The sequence below is a fragment of the Dunckerocampus dactyliophorus genome, chromosome 17, assembly GCF_027744805.1.
Source record: "Dunckerocampus dactyliophorus isolate RoL2022-P2 chromosome 17, RoL_Ddac_1.1, whole genome shotgun sequence".
NCBI lineage: Eukaryota > Metazoa > Chordata > Actinopteri > Syngnathiformes > Syngnathidae > Dunckerocampus > Dunckerocampus dactyliophorus.
This window is the reverse complement of record NC_072835.1, coordinates 4,058,717-4,082,132: the sequence shown is the minus strand read 5'-3', so window position 1 is coordinate 4,082,132 and position 23,416 is coordinate 4,058,717. Positions and strand designations below refer to the sequence as shown.

Here is a 23,416-nt window from a genome sequence, read left to right as displayed (position 1 = left end):
CCCACGGTGTAAGAAGGAGAGGTTCCGCAGGTCCTTCATACCGACCGCTGTCAGGCTCTACAACACCTGCACCACCTGAACCATGTTGTAGTCAATATGCATTCTTTACTTGTGTATCTTGCTTGGTGCTGTAACAGATGAATTTCCCTGCTGTGGGATTAATAAAGTACTACTACTACTACTAGTTGGGAAAAATGTTCTTTTGGGAGAAATTATTTTTGTGGAAAAAGGTGCTTCATTTCAGTGTTTTCTGACAAACAAAATGCTGTGGATCCGGCAAATTCACCATTGTTTTTTTTTTTTTTACCTTAGTCCAAAATTATTTAAAAAAAGAATACATAAAAAATACTACAGTATTTAATTAATTAATTATGATTAAACTTTTTAAAAAAATATTTATTTCAGTAAAAAAATCAAGTAGTTAAAAAAAATTACTATTTCACTTTTGCTTCATTTTAGTACTTTCTGCCAAACAAAATAATAACAGTGTATTAGATTTGATATAGTGCTTTTCAAGGCACCCAAAGTGCTTCATAATGAAGGAAGCCACTGGTGGTGGTAATCTACATCTGTAGGCACAGCTGCCCTGGGGTAGTCTGATGGAAAATGGCTGCCAGTTCGCGCCTACCAGCACCAAACATTCATTTGCAATCATACGCCAGTGTGGGCAGCACTGGAGGCAAGGTGGGTGAAGTGTCTTACCCAGGGACACAACGACAGTGACCGGGTGGAGGGAGCAAGGATTGAACGAAAATACAGTGGATCCCACAAAGTCACGGATTTTTTTTCTCTTTTTCGCACTCTTTTTTAATTTATTTTTTTACTTTTGTTAACAATTGCTTAATTTTGTTTTATAACTATTTCACTTTTGTTTTAATTTTAACTTGCTTCATTTTAGAATTTTCACAGAAATTCACAGATTTTTGGTCTTTCTTTTAATTTAAAAAAATATATTTTACATTAGTTTAAAATAATTTTAAAATAAAACAAAAAGACTTTTTTATTGAACATTACGTGCTTCATTTTGGTATTTTCTGCCAAACTAAATAGTGTGGATTCTGCAAATTAACAGATTTTTGCTTGTTTTGTTCAACATTTTATTTTGTTTTTAACTTTAGTCAAAAAAAGAAGATATATTTATATTTTTTAACAAAATTACTACTCAAGTTTTGTTTTTATTTTTTCAAAAATCTCCAGAAATAAGCAATTTTTTTCTGCAGAAAAGGCATTCACCATAAATGGGTAATAATTTCTAAATACGTGATAACAGGTCAAACGTACAGTAGACATGTACCAATGTGATTTTCCCACTTTGTTCAGGGCTCCTTGAACACACCGTAGTTTTGTGTGCAACATATTGATACTTAATGGATACTGTAGTCAAGTTTTCACCCATTTTTATTGGTCTGTTGGCACAAAAAACCCAACAAAGCCACGTATAAAGCGTTAGCATAAGCTCTATCAATATATGAGGTGTTCCTGCTTCTGTTTTTTTGCCTCGTTACGCAGCTAAATCATGTTTTTGACTGTGTCGGCTATTCTCAGTTTGTTCCCTTGAGTTGTTCCCATCTTGCCAAACACACACACACACACACACACACACACACACACACACACACACACGGTGGTTAGACAGGTCTGATTCATTGTCACACATACGCCTCACAGGCATGATGACTACTTTGTTCTTCCACACTCTTCCTCCTCTTTAAGCTGTCTGCCGCGCCATGTGGTATTTTCATGTCTGCGTGTGTGCGTGTGCGTGCGCTCTTGTATTTCGCTCTTTGTGTTGCGCAACTCTTGGTGCCCAACCTTTCGGCGACATCTTTTCTCTTTGAGGACATTTTGTGCCGTCCGCACCAGAAAAAAGCCATGATGAGGGAGATCTTTTCACCCCATTTGACTTAGTGTGTGTATGTGTTTGTGCGTGTGCGTGTGCATGCGTCTGTGTTTGTTGTATTTGTATTAAGTTTGTGTGGAACAACTTGTGGCACCCCACCGTTTGGGGACCTTTGGTGACATTTTGGCTTGTCCATGCTGGAAAATTGCCAGGATGAGGTCCTTTCACCCTATTTGACTGTGTGTGTTTGTGTGTGTGTGTGTGTGTGTTTGCACTTGTATTTCTATGTTCATGTGGCACAAGTTGTGGCACCCCACCTTTTTTGGGACCTCTTTTCTCTTTGAGGACGCTTTGGCCCGTCCACACGAGACAAATGCCAAGATGAGGGAGGTCCTTTCTCCTCATTAGAATATTTACATGTGTGTGTTTTTTGTGTGTACGTCTATCTTCATGTCGAACAACTTGTGGCAGCCCACCCTTGGGGGCACCTGTTTTCTTTGGGGACATTTTTGGCTGGTCCGCGCAAAAAACAAACACTGGAATGGGGTCCTTTTAACCCATTAGCGTGTGTGTGCGTTTGTGTGTGCGCATGTGAGCCTTTGTTGTTGTATTTGTGTTAAGTTTGTGTGACTTGTGGCACCCCACCTTATGGGGCATCTTTGCCCTTTGAGGCTTGTTCACGTCCAAACAAGAAAAATTACAATATGCAGTATTTTCACAGCATTAGACCTTGTGTGTGTGTGTGTGTGTGGGTGTGTGTGTGTGCGTGTGTGTGTGTGCGTGTTAGCTCTTTCTATTTTTGTGTGTCATTACTTGTGGCACCCCACTGTTTGGGGACCTCTGGTGACATTTTGGACGGTCCACAATCGCCAGGATGAGGTCCTTTCACCCTATTTGACTATGTGTGTGTGTGTGTGTGTGTGTGTGTGTGTGTGTGTGTTTGCATGTGTGTCTTTACGCTTCTATTTCTATGTCCATGTGGCACAAGTCGTGGCACCCCACCTTTTTGGGACCTCTTTTCTCTTTGGGCACACGTTGGCCTGCCCAAACAAGAAAAATGCCAAGATGACGGAGGTCCTTTCACCCCATTTGACTTTGTGTGTGTGTGTGTGTGTGTGTGTGTATGTATGTATGCGTGGGTGCGTGTGCATGTGTGTTTTTGTCGTTGTATTACTGTGTTGATGTGGCACAACTTGTGGCACCCCACCTTCTGGGGCATCTTTTCTCTTTGAGCCTCTTTGAGGCTTGTTCACATCCACGCAGGAAAAATGACAGGATGACGTATTTTCACAGCAATGGATTGTGTGCGTGTGCGTGTGCGTGTGCGTGTGTGTGTGTGTGTGTGTGCGTGTGTTCCCAGCCTTGCCCCAAGTACAAGCATGTACAGTAGTACTTGGTAGTACTGTGGCTGTCTTTGCACATCTGTTTAGTGGTGGAGAACAGTGTGCAGGGTCGCTGTGCACCATTTCCACAAGAAGCTGCCCCACCCCCCTCCTGCTCTACTCTCCCCAGTCAACACACACACACACACACACACACACACACACACACACACACACACACACGCACGTGCTAAGATTCAGCCTCTTTGTGTGAATGACTCCAAGAAGCCTGAGGGTCCGTGCCCTCTCTGTGCAACATAACGCGATCCATACTGTCCGTGCGTTCGATTTTATTTTCCGAGTCAGTCCTTGAGGAGGTCCCGTCTCTCGGTTTCTACTAAACGGCCTTTGGTCAGGCAGCAGACATTTCAGTCAGGCTCCAGGGTTCTAATGACACGTTTGACGCCGTGCCTGATGCCATTTTCAGGGCGATTTCCTCCTCCGCAAACAACAAGCCCGTTTCAGTGCATTGGCTGTGCGTAAACATTTCTTTTGAATGGTCACGTTAAATGGTTGACTATTTCACTGGGATTTATAACTCCATTGTTGTTTTTATGTTCTTCCCCCCCCCAACACCAGCACTGCGATCCTGGGACACGCGAGTCATTTGGGTTTCAAATTCGAATGTCAACTCACTGAAGTGTGTCTGTCTGTATATATACACTATGTTAACATGGCACTTTCTGCTTCAGAGACAATGACAGGATTGTACCATTTTTGACATAAAAGGGGTGAACACTTCCATTGCGACGCAAAGCAACCAAAAAAAAAAAACCCTGCAAAAACGCGGAGCGTGGTATTTGTCCCTCACATTTGTGTTGCGCTTTCAGTTAGCAGGCCACAAATGACTGAACGAATAGACAACGAATGGATTGTACCTTTTTTTTTTTACGTAAAGGGGGTGAACACTTCCATTGTGATGCAAAACAAACAAAAAATGCGGGGTGTTGTATTTGTCCATCAAAGTTGTGTTGTGATTTCAGTTAGCAGTCCACGAATAGATCAACAAATGGATCACACGATATATTTTTTTACCTAAAGGGGGCGAACACTTCCAGTGTGATACAAAACAGTTAGCATTGTTAGTATGCTAATGTTAGCATGTTTGCATTAAAGACATTTTCCTAGGTACAAACTTACACAAAGAGTAAGTGCTATTATACTAGGTGTTAGCATGCTAACAGCTAGCATGTTAGCATTGCTAGCATGGTAAGATTAGCATGTTAGCTTTTTTTGCTATTTTCAAATGTATAACTTTACATAGACAATCTTTTCATTTTAGGTGTTATCATGCTTACTGGCAGCACGTTAGATTTTTAAACCACTTTCATTGGTGTAAACCTATGTGGATACTTAGTGTTATGCCAAGTGTTACCACGATAACAGTTAGCATGCTAGCATTGTTAACATGCTAATGTTAGCATTTTAGCCATTTTCTCAGGTGGTACTTTACATAGACACTTAGCGCTATCATGCTAGGTGTTAGCATGTAAACATTTAGCATGCTAGCTACAGCATTTCAGTCCGGCGTCAGCTCATCAGGTTTAGAGCGTGGTATTTGACAGCGAGTGCAGCATTGCAGTTCCGTGTCAGCATCGCCAGCATTCATAAGCAATTCCTCCCAAAATTGCACATTCTAGTTTCTTATGGTCTCCTTTTATATGGATCACATACTTACTACTGCCCCCTGCTGGTCAGGAGGGTAATTATCAGCTGTGAAGCTATTTTTAAGTCGCCGCCTCTCAGCTTTGTGTGTGTGTGTGTGTGTGTGTGTGTCCCCCCAAGCAGACACATTTGATGCTACAGGCGCTCTCTAAAAGCACTCACGCGCTTAAATGCTCGTCCCGCGTATTTAAATGGCACCCGTGGGCGCACATCCTCGCATCCTATACGAGCGCTGCCATGCCCTCACCTGCCGGTGGTGTCAGGTTACGTAAGCATGCTAATAAAGTAGCGGGCCGTGTAAGTGGCACCACGGTGAACCTGTCAGAAAAACAAAGTGAGGAGCCATGAAAGTGCAGAGGCAGCCTGAGGATGAGATGTTTGACAAAAGCAGGTTGAAAAGATGTTGTCAAGTTAACGTCACTGCACATTCTTGTTGATAAGGCACTGTGTGCGTGTGTGTGAGGGCGGATATCAAGCATGCCGCATGTTAGAGGAGGCTTTTAGCTCAACAAAGTGCTTGGCTCAGGTAATTGATGCCAGGATGCTTCCAACTGGCAGACAGTCAGACTGGCACAATGCCAGCAGAAATGCTAACTGTATTGTTTATTTCAAAGATGCTCAACTAAGCCCTGACGAATAAACCCATTATAACGGGACTGTCTGTGAATGTAGCATGTCGTTCCAACACCGGACAGTAGATGGCATCGTAACTCTGCTTCTTAGCATGTCTCATACGCGTCTGGTCTGCCAGAGAATAAGAAGATGTAGTAGGAGGGATGGATGGATGTAAATGATATCAGACACTATGTATTCTTTAAATAACAATAAATGAATGATTTCAGGATAAATGAAATCAGGCACTCTGGTAGTCATGAAATAATAATGAATGATTGAACTCAGGAGAAATGATATCAGACACCGGTACTCTTTCAAAAACAATAAATTATTTTAGGATAAATTATATCAGACACTATTTATAAAATATAACAAATAAATTATTTCCTGATCAATGATATCAGACACTATTTATAAAATATAACAAATAAACGATTTCCTGATCAGTGATATCAGACACTATTTATAAAATATAACAAATAAACGATTTCCTGATCAATGATATCAGACACTATTTATAAAATATAACAAATAAACGATTTCCTGATCAATGATCAGATTCTGGTATCCATTAAATATAATAAATAAATTACTTCAGGATAAATGATACCTGACCCTGTGGCATTTATTATATAATAAATGAATGAGTTCAGGATAAATTATATCAGGCACTGTAGTATTCATGAAATAATAATGACTGAATGAATTCAGGATAAATGATATCTGACACTGTTGTAGTCATGAAACAATAATAAGTTAATGATTTCAGAATACATGATATCAGACATGATATCAGACAGTTTTATTCATGAAATAATAATAAATGAATGAAGTTAGGATAAATGATATCAGGCACAGTGGTGTTCATGAAATAATAATAAATGAATTAATTTAGGAGAAATGATATCAGGCACAGTGATGTTCATGAAATAATAAATGAATGAATTTAGTATAAATGATATCAGGCACAGTGGTGTTCATGAAATAATAATAAATGAATGAATTTAGGATAAATGATACCAGACACAGTGGTGTTCATGAAATAATAAATGAATGAATTTAGTATAAATGATATCACGCACAGTGGTGTTCATGGAATAATAATAAATGAATGAATTCAGGATAAATGATATCAGGCACAGTGGTGTTCATGAAATAATAATGAATGAATGAATTTAGGAGAAATGATATCAGGCACAGTGATGTTCATGAAATAATAAATGAATGAATTTAGTATAAATGATATCAGGCACAGTGGTGTTCATGAAATAATAATAAATGAATGAATTTAGTATAAATGATATCAAGCACAGTGGTGTTCATGAAATAATAAATGAATGAATTCAGGATAAATGATATCAGGCACAGTGGTGTTCATGAAATAATAATAAATGAATGAATTCAGGATAAATGATATCAGGCACAGTGGTGTTCATGAAATAATAATAAATGAATGAATTCAGGATAAATGATACCAGGCACAGCGGTGTTCATGAAATAATAATAAATGAATGAATTCAGGATAAATGATATTAGGCACAGCGGTGTTCATGAAATAATAATAAATGAATGAATTCAGGATAAATGATATCAGGCACAGTGGTGTTCATGAAATAATAATAAATGAATGAATTCAGGATAAATGATATCAGGCACAGTGGTGTTCATGAAATAATAATAAATGAATGAATTCAGGATAAATGATATCAGGCACAGTGGTGTTCATGAAATAATAATAAATGAATGAATTCAGGATAAATGATATCAGGCACAGTGGTGTTCATGAAATAATAATAAATGAATGAATTCAGGATAAATGATATCAGGCACAGTGGTGTTCATGAAATAATAATAAATGAATGAATTCAGGATAAATGATATCAGGCACAGTGGTGTTCATGAAATAATAATAAATGAATGAATTCAGGATAAATGATATCAGGCACAGTGGTGTTCATGAAATAATAATAAATGAATGAATGTAGGATAAATGATATCAGGCACAGTGGTGTTCATGAAATAATAATAAATGAATGAATGTAGGATAAATGATATCAGGCACAGTGGTGTTCATGAAATAATAATAAATGAATGAATTCAGGATAAATGATATCAGGCACAGTGGTGTTCATGAAATAATAATAAATGAATGAATTCAGGATAAATGATATCAGGCACAGTGGTGTTCATGAAATAATAATAAATGAATGAATTCAGGATAAATGATATCAGGCACAGTGGTGTTCATGAAATAATAATAAATGAATGAATGTAGGATAATTGATATCCGATACTGTGAAGAAGCAAACAAACAGAGAAAGAGGAGTGATTTGAACATCAACTATGACGTAGGATATTCTTGTACCTGTCTACTCATCAGCGTGAATAAAGTCTGCCTTTTAGCCCGGCATGCTACAAAATTGGAAAAGAAGCGCTGCTCTTGTTGCCTCCGGTAAGCCCCGGCAACAGTTCCCCTGGAGACAAAGCTCAGCAGCCTGTTTAGCAAATTCCTAATTTGTGTCCCCGTGAACGGCGCTGGCATAAAGCGCCGGCAGTTTATGGCCCTCAGTGCCGATGATGCGGCGCCTTGTGTTTGACCAGAGATTAAGCAGATTGGAACCCCTTTGTGCTGCCTCGCCTGTTTAGCCCTGATAAGTGTCCCCCCATGGAGGCCGCCGTGGCTCAGCTGGGAGCTTTTAGGACGGGGACAGGACTGAGGTGCTCACTTTCTATATTGTTGAGGATTTCAAACCTGACATGGGCAATCGAGGCATCTAAACACCTGCAATAGACTTTATTAACTTTCAATCCCAGCCATTTTACACCATTTTGACTGATTTTTCAAGGCTTCAGGGCAAACAGAATATTGTGTTCTGTGGCTATATAAACATGGAACCTACCAAAAGAAAGACTTGACTCTTGGGTCTAGGGTCTTTCATCAGAAGAACACGTTTGTTTCTGTAGTAGTCAGCAGTAGAACAAAGGTAACTTTCAGGAAAATATCAGTTTGCGACTAGAAAAGGGAGAAAACCAGCGTTTTGTGAAAAGATACATTTCAAGCATAATTTTCACTTTGACACACTTTTGTTTTTTTGTATTTGTGACAGCTCAAATATCTAAACAACTATACCACAGCATAACACAAAAAAGGTTGTTTTCACATGAAAATAACAATTTATTTACAAATATAACACCATGAACTATTTACAGTTTTCACATTTGGAAATAAACTGTGTGTGCGCGCGTGTGTGCGTGTGCATGCGTTAAAATTTCTCAGCAATGCGTAACCTTTTCAGGCTACACTCCTCCGTGCTTTCCCAGTTCCTCCTTGCCGTAGAGTGTGTTTTTACATGCAAAAGATCCACACGGAATGCTTATCAAATGCACTTCTGCCACCTTGTGGCCGTTTGCAGTTGCGTCATCACCTCTTTTTTGCTTCTCACGCAAAAAAACTTAAAAGATGTATAAATACGTCTTTGGTATTGGGCGTTCGGGTTTATTAAAAACGTATAAATACGTATTGAATGAGTTAACTTACATTTTGTTGTATTGGATCTGGATGAAATTCTGGTTAGCCTGCTGTATAATCTATAAAATCCTTTTTAAACTTAGGACGTAAACTTTAACATACTGGAGGCTTTTCCAAAGCCGTCCATTCAATTCATCGTGCAGCACTTGTCCTAAGAGCACCAGAGTTTCTTTTAACCGAACCAAACATGACGAGTATGAACGCACCTTTGCACATCTTGAAGTTGCAGATGACGCTGTCATACTTGCGGAGTCGGCGCCTGTTCTTGTCTTCCCCAGAATCTGTAACAGGCAAATGGATAAATAATCATCATTTGCAGCTTTTCACATCCTGGTGTCTGATGATGTAAGACTTGTATTGAAAATATAATGCAATTTCCAGCTCCTAATTAGATTGAGGATTCTAAAAAAGGGAGAAATAAAATGGTTATCTCATGTCAGACAGTCTGTGCGGCAGCACACTGGCAGACGGCTCATTTCAACAGAAACGGGAATATTTGTCGTTACCTGCGCTACGACACTCATGGGACGACATGTTGGATGATGTTGTGTGTCTCGGTGGTGCAAGCAGAAGAGTCACACCTCTCCGCAGAACACACACTTCTGTGTGTATTGTGTAGCTGCAGCAGGGGCGTCCAATGTGCGCCGCACGGCTTTTTTTTATTGGCCCGCGACACAGTCCAAAATATAATTTAACAAAAAAACAACCAGTTAAAAAACAACACCAATGATGGAAAAATCAGCAGTAATTTTACAAGAATTAAATTAAATTATTAACAAAAAGTTGTAATATAAAATGATAATAATTTTATGAGAATATGGTTTTAATATTACGAGGAAAAATAACCTCATTTCAGCATAGAAACATCAAAGAAAAAAAGATAGATTTAAAAAATAAAAGTCATTTATATTGTGAGGAACAAACGGAACAACGAATAAAGTTTGAAAAATTAGGTAGTGGAAAAAGTATAAAAAATAAAGTCAAAATGTTATGGGAATAAAATTACGAGAAGAAAATTTACAAGAAGAATGGTGAAATAGTTGGGAAATTAGAGAAAAAAATCAAAGTTTTATGAGAATAAATTTGTGATATTATGAGGAAAAATAAATCTCATTTTTGTAGTCTAGAGTTTAAATATTAAAGAAAAATCAATAATGTGTTTTTTAAGTCCTAATATTATGACTCAAAAATAATTTTTGGAAAATTATTTTGGGGGGGGAAGTTGTAAAAATATGGGAATGAAGCCAAAATATTATGGGAATAAAATCATATGACAAAAAGAACATTTTCTGAAGATTATTTAATATAATTGAAATAGTTCAAAAATAAAAACAGCAAAAATGGGGGGAAAAAGAGCAAAGACCAAAGTTGATACTAATAATAGGCTTTTTTCAGCTATATCACAGAGCTGATGTGCAGTTTTCATGAATTATGTATAACTTCTTAGCATATCTACAGGTGTTGCGTTACAAAATATTGTCAGTATGGGGGCCTCGTTAGAAAAACATCCCTTGTCTATAGCATCTTGTTTGCCTATTGAATGAAGTGGTGATACTGTTTGGTGATTGGATCACATCATCCACTCATGAAGGCACCGAGCATGAACTCGCCAAAAAGCAAAAAAACGTGACCTTTGTCTCTTACCCTCTAGTGTGTTAACCTCTAACCTTTGAACTTTGCTCCGCCTTGGGTCTCCACAGCCTTCGGCAACAAATGCATGAAAGCCTGCTGTGAGAGTCACAATATTTGGGGTAGATAAAAAGCTTTGTTTTACGACCGCTCATTAAAAATCATGTGTTAACGAAAAAATATTTGCCAAAAAATCCAATTAGGTCTTTCTCATTCCAAGACCCACCCCTCCAACCTACAACAATGTTAATAGCCTACAGCAGGCTGCTTTCAATTGGCTCTTGTCGACTAAGAATTATCCCCACTCTTACGGCACCATCAAAGATAACGTAAACGCGGAAACCATCCATCCTATTTTAAGCCAGCATCAAACCCACACATGACTTTGAGGGCATTCTTGCATCCAGCCATGGAGATTGAAGTGCCAGATTCAGTAGAGCTAAATTAATGAGGCCAGACGCCACCCTCGCGGCATCGTGCGCCGTCGCCACGCTGCTCATGATGCATTAAAGAGGGAGGATCTCAAAATCCATCCACGCTCTTTTTTGAATACAGACGTGACTCCCACTGAAGATGGCAGAAAAGAAAGCAAGCTGATGCAACAGGGAGCACAAGATTGGTGATCTAGCAAGAAGAACAATAGTCATAGAGGCAGCAGAGTTCCATTTATTTGTTTCTAGTATTTGTCGATTGACTTTGTCTACTAAATTTTATGAGGCATGGCCCAAGAAAAAAACATTCTATTTTGGCAAGGATCCACATAAAGTTTAGGGTTAGGACCAGCGTTGGAATTAGGGTTAGAACAAGAAGGATTTGAGTTCATTTGGATTGCTGTCGGGACTCAGCAATCCAAATTCATTGGTCCGTTGTGGTGAAGAGAGAGCTGATCCGAAAGGCAAAGCTCTCAATTGACCAATTCACCTGTGCTCATAAGCTTTGGTAGTGCCCGAAAGGACAAATTTGTGAGTTTGAAATGAGTTTCCTCGTCTGGGTTCTCCCTCAGCGATGGGGTGAGAAGCTCTGTTATCCGATAGAAACTCAGAGTAGAACCGCTGTTTTTTCACATTGAGAGAAGCCAGATGAGGTGGCCCGGGCATCTGGTCAGGATGCCTGCCGGACACCCCCCTGGGGAGGTGTTCAGGACACAACTGTGCGGTAGGAGGCCTCGGGAAGACCCAGGAAATGTTGGAGAGACTATGTCTCTCAACTTGCGTGGGAATGCCTCAGGATCCGGCAGAACCGTACGAAGCAGCTGCGGAGAGGGAAGTCTGGGCTTAAGCTGAAGGAGCTAGATGGATGGATGCAGTCTGGACTGAGGTCTGTAGCAGGGGTCGCCAACACGTCGATCATGATCAACCAGTCAGTCTTTGGGACGTTGCCGGCTAATTGCGAAAATGTTAGGAAAAATAAATGTATTATTACATCAGTGCCCTCCCCTCACGGAGAGTGACCAACAGGCACGCATTTTGACCACTGAACTTTGCCATATGCCTCGCCGCTCTTCAGGCACGCGACCCGCAAGCCTCAGCCCAGAGCCCAGTCCCCAAACCGTGGCCGGAGGTACCAGAGCACGCCACACCGGCTCTCCTCACCTTGCCCCGTAAGCAACAAACATCGAGAGAGCAGAGTGCAGAGTTTGAAAGAGAGGGAGTGAGAGAGCAGCTGTGTGCTTTTGCACACAACAGCAATTACTGTATTACACGCTAATATGGATAATTCCAAACATGCTAACACATTTACTGAGCACAAAATACATATATGTTAGGTCAAACAATTAGATTTTTCGCTTGATTTTAAATTGTGTGCTCAAAATCTGCCTTTAAAGCACAAATATAACTCCATAGAAGGGGGGTAGATCGTGTGCAGGTTCACAGCCGAGAGCAGGGATCTTTGGTCTCGGTTGGTGACCACTGGTTTATAGGGTTAAGATTAGGGTTACAACAGAAAGAATTACAATTATGGTTACAGATCAAGATTTGGATTAGAGCTAAAGGCCACAGTGTTACGATTAGGGCTGGAGTTAGTGTTGGGGTTAGGATAGGTTTCAGATTGGGTTGGGGTTTTAGGGTTACGACTGAAATTTGGTTGAGGAAAGAAGGGTTAAGGTTAAGGTTTAGGATTTGCATCAGCCATTCCGTTTAGAGGTTAAGAGTGGTTAGGGGTGGAATTAGGTTTGGGTTACAGATTTAGGGTTGGGATGAGGTGTTAGGGTTACGGTTTATTGGGTTAAGAGATACATTTTTAGGGCTACAGGTTTAAGGTTTGGAGAGATTACAGGGTTAGGGGTGGAATTAGGGTTAAGGTTTGTGTTAAGACAGGGGGAGTTAGGGTTCATTCTCTAGGTTTAAATTGGTCAGAAGTGCTGGGGGTTATATGGTTAGGGTTTGGGTTAAGTGTTATGTTGTACAGGATTAGGATTTGTTACAGGTGTCCACTGAATCAAAAACTGGCGGTTGTAGATGGTTTTGCTGCATAGAACACAAATGTAAATTATGATTCAGGACCAATCATCCTCCCTCGACATACAGAGTTAAACTTCTTCCATATTTCACCATCTTTGCTTGTACAAAGTGTGCACTAATGAGAGCCTTCCAGAGTAGATGGTGGTAATTTAGCATGGTGTATTATTAATCAGAGTCTCTGCAGCAATCTCCCATATTAATAATAATAATGATGATGCCTCAGGCTTCTGGGTAATGAGTCTTTTCCCTTCTGACTGTCTGCGGTTGACAGTGAAGACACGACAGACGCTTATGCGGAATCAAAGGTTCGTCTGGATGCGTGTGTCCTAGAAAGCCATCAAAGGAAGCCTCGGCAGGAAGGAGAGTGAGCGATGTGACGAGGATGTAAAACAGCAGAGCCGAGGGAAGCTTCGAGACACTTGTTATTTTAGTTACGTCCATCATGATGATTGGTTGTGTAATTATTGCCTTGTTGCAGCCATCCTCCAGTCTCGGAGTTGGTTTTCTCTTGACATCTGACAAGGAGGTGTGGGTTTGTTTTTTGGCGCACAAACTGGTCGTCAAAACCATCTTTCAAATACCCTTTGTCTTTGTCAGTCTCTCTACACTGTACACTACCTACTTGGTTTGATGATGGCGCTTTTCCATTGGCAGGTACCAGGTACTATTCGTAGTTCTTACACAGCTGTGGTTCCAAGCCTCTCCACCCTCTCATCACATAAAAAAAAATCTTTAAATTTGCAATTATCAATAGGTACGAAGAATCTACAAAAGCTGAAGCAATCGTATGATAACTGAAAAAATGCATGTCGAAAACCGAATCATACGAAAACTGGGGCGTTCAAAAACCGTGGTTTGTCTGTATTCCAAAAGTCAGTCGCTACAGCATTAGACAACCATTGCGAATGACCATGGAAACTATTGTCGGACATTTGTAGGGCCCTATGACAGAATCGCGGAACTGGCCAATAAAAACAGTATCTACGGTTGAACGCGGAATCTTGAAAATGAAATGAAATGCTGTCATCGGGAGGAGAAGAACATTTCTGTACACATTTCTGTTGTATTTTACTGCTTGTTAATGAAAACGAGCGTTTTACGATGCCCGCTGATGTCGTGCCAAATTGGTCAATGATGTATTGCATCAATTAAACGTAAGACTTTTTGCATTTCATTAAGGGACATTTTACTTACTGCCGCAAAAGTACACACTGTATGCTGGTAAAATAAGTGTAAAAGGTAAAAAACTGAATAAAAACAAAAATGGGAAAAACTACATTTGGAAAAAATAACAGGGATTTCATAGGGCCCTACATTTGCGTAATTAAATGTCCAAATGCCGACAGCTAACACAAACCACTTTTGGTCCTTCATGGGTCGAGCAGATTTGTTATCGTCGCGTCACTCTGAAAGTTACAACTAGAAATTGCAAAAACAACTGCGCATGCTAACATTGCCTGTCACTTACATTTATTGCTGCCCTCAGTCTTTTCTTGGATAAAACGTGCTGAGACGTAAAACACAGAAGACCCTCGTTCTTGTCCCGACTCACGCGTTCAAAGAAGCTCCTTGTTGGCAGTTTCCCAATTTCCGAGCCAGGCCACACCAAAGCTTCTTGGTTGTTTTAACGCCGAGTTTAACCTTGTTTTTTTCCCCATTCCTAAAATGCAAACACACACCCTGTGTGCCTCCAGTGAGACTGATCAAAAGAACTGAAGTTCATTTGATATCTTGATGATGTCCACCCCACCTCCCACACGCTATAGCCCAGTCCTTGCTTTCATTCGTCTACCAGCCCCCACTGCCTGCTGCTAAATTGTCTTTAAATTGGGTACTTGGGAGGATAAAGGAACCCACTGTCAACCTCTCAGGCAGGCACACTGTATGGGAAGCCATTTGTAAAGAACAGGGATGTAAATTACTGCTTTATTTTGACTCCAGTATCCAAACCGGATGAACTGAACTGTGCCGCTTGGTGGAAACATGGAGAATAAGGCTATATGTGTGTGTGTGTGTGTGTGTGTGTGTGTGTGTGTGTGTGTGTGTGTGTGTGTGTGTGTGTGTGTGTGTGTGTGTGAGAGAGAGGGGTGGTGTTATATTAGCAGCGTTAGGATGACAGGTTTCCTCTCAGAGTCCAATAAAGGCGTCGGCGTGTAAGAGCCGATTTATGGCGGCCATGCTGAGAGACACCCCCCTTGAGAGTCGCTCCCTTCCCTCCGTTCCGTTTCGCTCTCCGTCGTCTCTTTAATAATCATTTCCCCTCTGATGAGATGAGAGAATTAGCCTCCTTATGTGCCTCCTTTCTGTTTACTCCCCACCCACCGACCCCCCCATCCTCCTCTTTTCTCCCCTTCAGGCGACACTTGTCTTCTTTGTGCGAAGGTCACAGCTCTCGTGGTCTCCGATGAACCCAGACAAGCCGTTTGATCGCTTATGTGTGTGAGAATGGACAAAAATGGATGCTTAGCCCCTTTATCCTTTTATGCATTACGGCTGAGAACCTGATAGGACGCGCTCTGGTACAAGCAAAACAAAACACAACACTTACCTCCTCTATGTTCTTTTATTACGTTGTTACAATCCAAAAAAAATCATACTTGCTGTTTCTCTGACAAAAAAACAAAAATGTAAAAAATTTTGACTTTAAGTCAAAGATATGTTTTTTTTTTAATAGAATGTATTATGTATAATATATGTCATTTATTTGATCTTATGTTATATTTACTTTAGAGCTGTCAAATGATTGAAATTTTGCTTCAGATTAATCACTGAATTAATCATGATTAATCACCACGTCACACTAAGTCAGAAACATGCCCATTTTTACTGTATTTTGTTGAAAGAAACATAAATATATGTATTTGTACATACTAACAACGTCAATTTAACTGAAAATTGAAATTTTAGTTGAGAGATGGCACACATGTCTGCAAATCTATCTACCTAGCACCGGTTTCTTTAATAGCACAATATTTGAGTCAGGCTTTAACTGTCCACTTTTCTCCTTCAAACATTTTTTGGGACAAAAAAGGACAATTACTTTTTTGTTAAAAAATAAATGCCCTTTACCTAAAACATGTTTGATACAAAAAACGTAAATGTTTTTTCGTATAAAAAGAAAAATCAGCCAAATTTGAAGATATTTTCTTTTCGTTGGACAGTGTTATTCTACGCGCATACATACAAAAATACAAACGCTGGTATTATTAAAGCGGTGCAATGAAGAAGAAAGCATTGGCTAATGGCTAGATTAAATATGTCAAATTAATGTCACAAGTACTTACTTTTGGCTAAAATAGATTTGTTTTGCTTGTTTGAACGGATATGTGCACTGAAATCTGAGCTATATTACATAGAACATGCTAAATAAAGCCAAATATCCTCCATCCGTTAGCAGAGTTGTCTTATCTGAAGTAATTTAGCTCCGGTTTCAGTGTAGCGTGTTTACACAGTGAGGACAGCATTTTATGAAAAAAGCTTATAACAGATGAACCGTATGGAACGAGTTCCTAAACAATTCTTGCTTTTAGAATAGCAAACACATTTTTAAAACACCCCTTTTCGCCTGATAAGAAGACTTTACCGAGTAGCGTTTGCGTTGCCAACTTTAGCAAAATTGCTGCTTTCGCCTACACTTTGCCTGAGTCGCTAATTAACAAATTGTTTGCTTAATTCCAACAAAATCCCCTTTTCGATAGCAAGCGGGTGCATATTTTCTAGTATTCCAAGGGAAAACAACCAGGCTAGTTGCTAATGCTAATCACGCTAGCTACAACTGGCTGCTGCTACATCTCTACGTGTTATCGTCCGTATGTCAGTCGTGTATTGACCCCCAACCCATAGGGGGCGCCGCAAATGTCATTTGCAGCCATGTGACCACATTAGGACGCCCCACGGGCGTACAAAAATGTGTTGCCATGGCAGCCATACTGCTGCTATTCCCAGTGTGGTGGCTGTTTTCCACCTGCAGCAGGAAAGAAGACCTGTTCCCCTCCCCAGCCATGTTTCCATGTAAACATTGGAGTGGAATGTGCGTGTGTGTGTGTGTGTGTGTGTGTGCGTGTGTGTAGTGTGCTTTTATTCTTTCCTATCATCCCTCCATGCAGAATTTGCCCAGTAGCGACCGCATGGTCGGTGGTGGTCTTTCTTGCATTCTCTATCGGGGGAATCATGGTGGATTTTCCTCGCTCTCCAGGCTTTTCTGTTACATCTGTGGAGGGAAGCGGTGTGGTGGTGGGGTGGGGGGTTCTTTTGTAGACAGTGGGAGGAGGGGAACGTGAGGGAAGATAATGCGCCGTGAGCAACACGAGGGTTCCAGCTGTGAATGCCGCAAATCAGAGGCAGGTTTCTTGGCCGCCACACACAAAAGTGGACAATCAGGAAAGAAAAGAGGCAGCGAGATGCGTGCAGGGATGTTGAGACAGCGTCTGGGCCAAGATGAGATCAGACGTGGACAGGCTGAAGTCTCAAAGATCACTTTCTACATCTGCAAACAGTATTACCCATTAAAAAAAAGTGTTGATATTCCACTCCAGTCCTGTAGGTGGCAGTAGGAGTATTACAAAGTGCTTAAATAACAGTTAAGAACCTGTCTTTCATGATGGTACATAAAATTGCAAAAATCGCATTCTGCACCTCACATGCTGCATTTTATAGAAATGATTTCAGTGGTTTGGAGATATTCTTGCCTTCCAACAAAATACGTACTTCTTAGTTGTTCTTTTATTATATCATTAAACTCCACTAAGTCATATTTGGCATTCCGTGCACAAAAAAACTAGGGGTGCTCCGATCGATCGATTTAACGCCGATCAACTCCACCCCCAACTAGCCAAAACGCGGGACACGTTTGCCGACTGCCTGGGGGTCCTGCTGGAGCGCCATCAAGCTGCTCTCGCATCCAAGTCTCCTTAAAGCAGGCGCCTAATTTGCTGAGTTTCACCAGTGATTTTGAAAAAGTAAGTCCAATGTGTTTTTGTCTAAACTTTATGGTTTCCCTTTCACATCATACAGCCCAGGGGTGGCCCAACGGGGTGCCCGCAGGCACCAGGGAGCCCCCCACGACCACATGAGGCGCCTGCAAGCCCGCTTTACATTCAGGTTTTCAGTTAATGTGAGAACGCTAGCAAGAAATTCATTCAGAAATACAAAATGTGAGTTGTGGACACCAGCATTTTGTTCATGTTCTGGTAAAACAAGCATATTCGCTTTGTTTGGGTTTAAAATAAGCTCTGAAAATAAACGAGTAGCTCTTGGCCAGTTTCATTTTGTAAAAGCAGCTCCCACAAGAAAACCATTGGTGAGTCCTGATATAGCCACACTTTATACACTGCATCTATGTGATCGGTATCAGCCCATTTCACTCATGGATGATCAGTATCGGCAGCATAAAAACCTGAACAGCATAAAAATCATACATACAAACACTGGTAAATGTTTGGATATTTTGGAAGTAATCATATTTTTGTAATGTTTTGGGTAATTTTGTGTGAGATTTTTTAAAACTTTAACTTCACTTAAATTTTAAAAATGTAATTTCAAATATAATTCATTTCATTTCATTTCATTTCATTTCATTTAACAAAAAAAGAAAATTTGTTTTCCATCCGGAAGCAAATATAACTTGAAAAGCACTCTGAGAGGGCAGACCTCTGCCACATTTATTTTATCAACATATTTAGATTCCTTGACCATGAAAACATACCACGGAAGGCTTTGAATGACTTAAAGAATGCTAATAATGTTTACATAATAATGTTAACACCTAGCATAATAGCGCTAAGTGTTTGTATAAGTGCCTACCTCTGAAAATGCTAAAAATGTTAGTATAATTACAGTATGTTAGCATGCTAACACCTAGCATGATAGTGATAAATGTCTGCTTAAGTTCATATTCATGAAAATCGCAAAAAAATGCTAGTATGTTCATGTTAGCATGCTAACATTCAAATGTTAGCATGCTAACACCTAGCATAATAATGTCTACCTGTGACAATGGCAAAAAATGCTATTATGCTAATGTTAGCATGCTAACACCTGGCATGATAGTGCCAAGTGTTCATGTAAGTGTCTACCCATGAGAACTGCTAAAAATGCTACTGTGCTAATTTTAGCATGCAAACACTTAGCATGATAGCGCAATGTACCGGGAAGGCTATATGTGCTCGAATAAGTGCCCTGAGCATTTTTTTTTTCTTGGAGTTATATGCACAAATCCCCAAAATGGTCCTATCTCGCAATGCTAAAGAAACCTTTAAAAAATTCCTGGATGCAGACGATAATCAAGATCACCCCCAAACTGTAATCAGCTCTTCCATGTCCCATTTCCGACAATTCCTGAAAATGTAATCCAAATCCATTCAGGCCTTTTCAAGTTATTTTGAACACAAACAAACAGATAAACGCAGGCAAAAACATAAGCTCCGCGCTGCGCTTGGCGGAGGTCACTTTAGGAGAAGGTCAATTAAAAAATGTACTTATTTTTATTTTTTTATTTTAATTTTATATATGTATATATATATAATTGAAGTTGGTAATCATTTATACATATTTGATGCTGAAGCATAACATTTTACAGCGTACATGCGCATACAGCGTAACGATGTGACATCAGTGCAATAGAGGGGCGCCTTATGCAAGCGTGTGTGTGTGTGTGTGTGTGTGTGTGTGTGTGTGTGTGTGTGTGTTGCTTTCACCAATAAGAATAAATAAGCATAAATATATATTCCTATACTTTTGAAAGAGTCTTTCATTTATTTATTGAAAAAAAAGAACAACTTCCTGAAATACTTACTTACTTACCTCAGAGTTGTTTGGCGTTCAGCCGTTTCCCTTGGCGACGCACGGAAACCTCAGTCAGAGCTGCTGTGATTTATTTGGCATTTCCCATATTTAATTATCACTCGGACATTATTATTCACGACTGTGGTCTTTAGCTCTCTCTCTCTCTGAGTGTGCTGCTTTCAAGGTGGTCACTGGCTGTGCCGCCTTGATGCTCTGCTCTCGGCTTGCTGGGCTGTGCGGGCACACACACACAAAAAAAGGCATTCCATCACAAACACAAACACCAGCACCAGTGTTTCTCGTGACAACATTTTTCCAAAGTGAGGGGGAAGGAGTATGAAGTTGGGAAACAGTAATAGACTGTAATCCGGCATTGCTTCACTTCCATACTCCATATATTTACTTGTATAAAAATAAGGAGCAATGCTAACTTGAAATGATTGAAGTGTTTGCTTTGGGTCAAGGTTATGCTTTGTGGAAAGGGGCTGACTACACTTGCACACTACGTTGGTCCTGGTGGGCAGCCGCCGCCCACAGCCCGATGCCAGTGTGCGGAGTATAAGCGGTGGGTGGGCTGAAGGTCACATGTCCCCTGGTCACATACATACACATTGTTTTGGGTCTTTTTTGGGCGGCTAAGGAGGAGGAGTCGCTAGTCTACTCATTTGGACGCTGGGGACTTTTTTTTTCCCTGAAAGCACACCAGTCATTTTTACACTGAGAGAAAGCATTTTTGGCAGCTAAAAACACCAATTGGTCACAACGTCGAATTTGAGCGTTAGTACTTACATCTAAACGCAAAAAAACAAGATCTGTAGTCTCGTTGAAAATCACAGATGCGACAGTCATGTCAAAACTTACACCCGTGCTGCACGTGGAAGACAACCAACACTACGAGCAAGCGCTTTGGCGACGGAGGCGAGGAAAAAATTCTCCCTCAGGCAGGGTTTCCTCAACTGGTACTCGCATTTTTCATTATTGTCATTATTCATTCATCCCTCACCACTTTGAGCTTCCAATTTTGCAGCTTCAATCTATCACGGGTTTTTCAAAAATATATTAAATAATCATGACTAGGGACGTCCGATAATATCGGCCCGATATTGGCATAAAAATATATTGGTTTTTCGATACAATGAAAAACGATAATAAAAAAAACTATTTTCTCTTTTTGTATTTATTATATTGGGTAATACAAGTGTAAAGGTGACTATGGGGGGTGTTGTTTCATGTCTAGAGGGCTCAATAATGTTAAAACCCGGATTTAGAAGGTTGTAAACAGGTTTTCTATGCTCTAACTGCAAATATGTTCCATTTGTAAATAAGGAATACTACTTATCACAGTCGAGTCTGGAACCGATTAACCACGATAAACGAGGATGACAGTGTTTTCTTTGAATGGCTTACGTCGTCGATAAAAACTATAAAATAATAAAAACATAAACGGGCAGTGAAATGATAAAAACTTTTAATCGGATTGATCACAGATTAATGACCATTTGCAGCTCGGTTTGAAATATGCCCATTTTTACTGTCTTTTAATGACAGAAACGTAAATGACAGGGCACAAATGATGTCCACGTGTGCGTATTAACGGCTTCAAGTGAACCGACAAACGTCATCAAGCTAAGCGGGGAGTTTGGGCGTTGAAACGTGTCTTTTATTAAACAGGCAGGTTTTTATTGGATCCATGTACTTAACAATATTGCCTTATTTCATCTTCTGCATGTTTAATTTGTCTCCTTGTTGACGTAAACGTGAAGTCACAAGGCGTTTGATTTTGCGTGAATCGGTACTCGGTGACACCGACAGAATTCGATCGGTACCTTTAAAAGTACTGCATTCTGTACCCATCCCCAATGATCTACTTTTGGTGATAATAAACAGGTTTATTATATTAAAGCGGGTATCCGTGAAGGTGTACCACTTATTGGGGTTTTTGTCAGCCTTCACTCGAGTAAATGCCGAGGTTGTCGCCGTTATCTGTGTCGTGTTTACGTGACGAGTCAGCGCTTACGAGGCCAGGCCAGCTATGTGAGGAGTGATGCTTTGTTGAAAGCGGAGGAGCGGGAGGAGGCGATGAGCAGGAATGTCTTCTCAAGGATGCTTGATGTCTTCCCCTCAGCTGTTCCACACCACATTCCCACAAGGTCGGACTCGCGCCTCCTGCTGTGAACTATTTTAACACAGCAAAAGAAAAACAAACATTGTCTCATAGTGAAGGAAGCACACCAAAGCCGCAACTTTGGGCTGCAGCGAGGACGCTTGTGACACAGCAAATCGTGTCGTTTGCTGTGCGTCCAGCTCTGCTCGTCTTTGGAACAGACAGAATTATACACCGGGGCTCTTCAACTAGTGGCCCGTGAGCCAAATTTGGACGGTCAATGACAAGACTGGCCCACAAATTCAGTTCAAAACTGTAGGAAAGACTAACGTTTATGCCTAAAAGATTACAGTAGGTCCTTAAAAACAGCACAGTCCTAAGAAGCATGTAAAGCGGGGGTGTCCAAACCTTCTTCCAGCGATGAAAGGACGTAACTTTTCCACTTTCATGTTGTAAAGATGTGCTACTTAGTTATATATATTTCAAGAAAAAAGTACGAGCCTATTACTAGTATCAACTTCACTATTTCCTCTTTTTTCCCATTTTTGTTAAAAATATTATATTTTAAGAAATGTAATTTCTTAAAATATCTTATGAATATAATGACTTTATTCCCATAATATTTGGACTTTTCCAAACGTAATATAACTTTTTCTGCAACCCAATTTTCCAAAAAATACAACTTTATTTTGTTTTGTTTCTCATACTGTAGTATTATGGCTTCAAAAAACATTTTTTTTTTTAATATTTCAACTCTATGCCACTAAAGTGACATTATTTTTCATCATAATATTATGAGTTTATTCATGTAAAATTGAGACTTTTCTTCTTGTTCGAATACATTTTTTTGTCTTAATATTTGGACTTTCTTCTCATAATTTTATTCTCATTTTTATGCTACCTAATTTTCCAAAAATTACAACTTTATTAATTTCTTTGTTGTTTGTGAAAATATACATAATATATATGATATATATATCATAATATATATAATATATAATATACATAAAATCTTTTTTTAATACTTCAGCCTTATGCTACTAAAGTCATATTTTTCCTCATAGCGGAACAACCTTATTCTTGTAAAATTCCAACTATTTGCCTTAAATTACGACTGTTTCCTGTTACTATTTTGACTTAAGTCTTTTAAAATGACTTCTGTTTTTTTTTTTTGTTGTTGACATTTTTGCTGTTTTAGTTTTTTTTAGTTTTGTTGTTCAATAATATTTTTAGAATGTGCTGTCGGCCAGTAAAAAAAAAACAAAAAAAACTGGTGTGGGCTGCAAATGACCTTGGGGCCTCACTTTGGACACCGCTGATGTAAGGCTTATAAAATTGGATGCACCTTTATGATTTCCCCCCCCTTTGCTAAGCTAATTGTGCTCTGTGTTAGCGTGCTAATACTGT

General features: G+C 39.8%; 1 protein-coding gene across 1 annotated transcript in view; it reads left to right on the top strand.

Moving 5' to 3' along the window:
• The window catches only part of bcr (BCR activator of RhoGEF and GTPase), a 118,321-nt gene that overhangs the window by 35,738 nt on the left and 59,167 nt on the right, over positions 1 to 23,416 (top strand). The window lies entirely within an intron of this gene.